The 3,455-nt window shown below is 42.1% G+C and overlaps 1 long non-coding RNA gene across 1 annotated transcript; it reads left to right on the top strand.

The window, feature by feature from the left end:
* The first annotated feature begins 1,704 nt into the window (after positions 1–1,704).
* Positions 1,705–2,773, top strand: LOC149971215 (uncharacterized). Its single transcript, XR_016492627.1, has 2 exons — positions 1,705–2,035; positions 2,201–2,773. It is a non-coding gene; the product is annotated as an uncharacterized LOC149971215 (long non-coding RNA).
* The last annotated feature ends 682 nt before the right edge of the window (positions 2,774–3,455 follow it).

The following is a 3,455-nucleotide window of genomic DNA, read 5'->3' as shown; positions in this document are numbered from 1 at the left end:
AATGAACATTGTGTGTTGTATTGGGATTGTGCCACAGAGCATTATGGGGTTTTTATGTGTTGAGAACCCTGGTGACATTGTTGGAAGAGATTAAGAGTGATAGTTGAGTATTTTTTGAAATTCTTAAATTCAAATTAGTTTTTCAAATTACAGGAGACAGAGGAGGTATATTATACATTGTTTTCTTGGTTTTAGAACTTTATTTTTGTATCGTTAGTTCAATTTATTTAAATTTGCCTTGCTAACTTCAGTAGCTAGCTAGCTACCAGCGTCATTGCACAGTTTCTCCACCAGAATGGTAGAATGTCCCACCACTGCCGAAAATGTTGTGGACTTTTTGTTGAAGAACTCCTTTCATTCTCTTGGGTACACGGAAAATGTGCGAATTAAAATCGAGGGTCGACCTCTGCCTGAGATCAGTTTCATGAAGAAGGATGAAAAAGTGGGCGTTCAATACCAACTGGTATCAAAAGTATAGCTGGTTAACAGCGAGCCTATCATCAAGCCGCCTGTAATTGCACATTAAGATTCTTTACATACTGAACATCCTTTCTGGGATGTCGAAAACAATTCAGAATGAGTTGATAGCTTCCATCGCACCATCTGTTAAAAGTTAGATTAAAGAGGTTGACACAGCACATTATTTCGCGTGCGCTCAAGTAGGCTTTGCACTTTCCTCCGGTATTTATTTGACAAAGATTATAACACACAGTCACTCCGGACAGACACAAGCAAAAACTCATGACATAAATGTTGCAGCAGCCTAGGCTACACCTAAACATTAGAAATCTGACATGCAGTACGGGATGAAAACTAGACTATTATTAAGTCTGATCAACTGTAGACTACTAATAAGAGCAGCTGCATACAGCCTATGTGCCCTGTCCATCTGGTCAGGGTTAACTAATTGGTAACGTCATGTATTTATAGTCCATTTGTGTGTCAGGAGAAAATGTGAACGTGATCAAATTTTGATTCTATTCACAATTGGGCTGCCTATGTGTTTTTAATCCAAAATAATTCACTTGAAATAATCAATCAACATAATAGTGAAGACAGTACATTTGTTATTAGGCCTACATTTGCATAGGCCTGCGTGATGCAAACATGCATAAAAGCAAGCTCAGCCCAGGGAGTTCTATCGTCTATCAGTTGTTGTCTCTGTCTGGGTAGAGGAAACCCCCCTGTTAGTCTAGTCTAAATATAATTCATATCAGCAAATATAAGGTAGCTGCAGTTTAAACCATGTGACTTGATTAGGAAAAACTGGTCCCATCATAGCCCACATAAAACCTTTTTACAACTGATTAATCACTGTCATACCTTATAGGGTCCATAGTTTTCCTAGTTAGGTTAACATATAATAAGGAAAAACTCCAGGCCCTAGGAGGTTTAAATTGCCCCACCACTCCGGGAGCTATGGTGCCACCAGCCTGCTTGCAGTTGTCAGTTATCGTCAGCTATGTGGATGATCAGGGCTTTATTCAGGAACGTTTCTTGGGTCTACTTTGATGTGTCAAGTGGGAGAGATGCGCAGTCTGTGTTTGTGTAACAGTATAACTTTAGACCGTCCCCTCGCCCATACCCGGGCGCGAACCAGGGACCCTCTGCACACATCAACAACAGTCACCCACGAAGCCTCGTTACCCATCGCTCCACAAAAGCAGCGGCCCTTGCAGAGCAAGGGGAACTACTACTTCAAGGTCTCAGAGCAAGTGACGTCACCGATTGAAACGCTATTTAGCGCGCACCGCTAACTAAGCTAGCCGTTTCACATCCGTTACATTTGACCTTAGTGAATTCTGAGATGTCTGAGTTTAAAGCTCTTAGAAAAACTCTGTTGTCCAAACCTACGATGGAGCCGCTCTAATGGAATGTCTCTGCTGTTTGTATTTACAGCTAAGTCCCCTCCTGTTCCCCGATGAAGAGGTGATGACCACTCCACTCCACTACCATTGTCAACTTTCTCCTGACATGACCTGAAGCCACGACGTCTCACGTGCCCGCCACATTGAATGTTTCCCTTCCAAACACTGTGAGCACCCATATCAATTTTCTCTCATTCCTGTATGTCGAGTCAGTCACATACACAATCACGTTATTACACATCAATGATTTTACTCCTTACTTGGACTAACTCATTCTTAGCTCTTTTGTCTAACTGTGTACTGTGTTGTGTTGTTGTTTTTTGTCTTCCCAGCCAAATCCTGTCCTGCACTGGTTCATGCCTCTGAACACCTCAACTCATGCCTCATACCCTCATTTAATCACTGATCCCTTTCCAACACTGTAAGTAGCCCTCTCATCCCCATTCCCCATAATATTGTACTGTAAATGTCTTTATTAAATGCTTTAGGTTAAAGTAATTAGTCTTTGACGATTTTTGAAACACGCTTGGTGGTCTCCGTGTGTTCCGTGCCTATAACCGTGGGTCTCCCATCCTCCTCATTTCTTCAAGTCACCAGCCTCCGCTGAGGGTATGACATGATTCAGTTGTTGTGAAAAGGTTTAATATGGGCTATGGGACCAGAGTTTTTCTCATCAGCCCACATGTTTTTTTTAAAACTCCTGGATGAAAACCCTGTTAAACTGCAGCAACCTAGTACTTCATCATGTGAATTATATATTAAAGAAGGCCTAGGAGGGTTTCCTATACACAGAGAAAGCAACATGATAGGACAATACAACTCACAGGGCTGAGCTTGCTTTATGCAGGTTTGCATCCTGTAGTCCTGCCCTATGCAACTGTAGGCCTAATAAAAAAATGAACTCACAGTCTGTCAGCTATTGTGTTTATTGAGTCATTCCAGTTAATCATTATGGACTGAACAATTCTAGGTAACCTAGTACGGCCACATTTTAATATTAACCAAATGTTATCCCATTCACATTTTCTCACAAACAAACGGGCTATAAATTCACAACATTGCCACTTTGTTTACCCTGGCCAGAGGGACAGGGAGCATAGTCTAGACTATGCAGCTGCTGTTTGTAGCCTACAGTTGATCAGACTAAGCAATAGTCTCATTTCCATGCAATACAGCATCCCAGCAAACAGGGGATGTCCTGAGGACATTCAGCGACGTTCCCATTTTGTCCAAAGGGAATGTTCTCTATGGGACCTTTGTCTAGTTCCCTGTACGTTCCCAGTACATCACTCAGGACCATGTCAGGACCTTTTTAGGACTTGCTCAGGACTTTCATTTTACTAGTCCTTAGGATGTCACGTGATCGTCCCACGGGAACATTCTCTGGGGGACCTTTTTAATAGTCCCTGGTTTGTCCCTGGGACGTTTTTAGAACGTTCTTGGGACGTTGTGTCATGGTCCACTGGTGTTCTTAGTCATGTGACGGTCCCAGGTGTCCCAACCATTATAAGTAAGGAACTGAAATGGCATAGGGGTTTTAAGGTAAGTTGTAGACTGTTCAGCTAAAATAGTCTAACAATCTTTAAT

Source organism: Oncorhynchus mykiss, chromosome 27, assembly GCF_057628025.1.
Source record: "Oncorhynchus mykiss isolate SJ-2025 chromosome 27, ASM5762802v1, whole genome shotgun sequence".
Classification (NCBI taxonomy): domain Eukaryota; kingdom Metazoa; phylum Chordata; class Actinopteri; order Salmoniformes; family Salmonidae; genus Oncorhynchus; species Oncorhynchus mykiss.
Note: the sequence above shows the minus strand (reverse complement) of the source record. Positions and strands in the feature narration are given on the sequence as shown.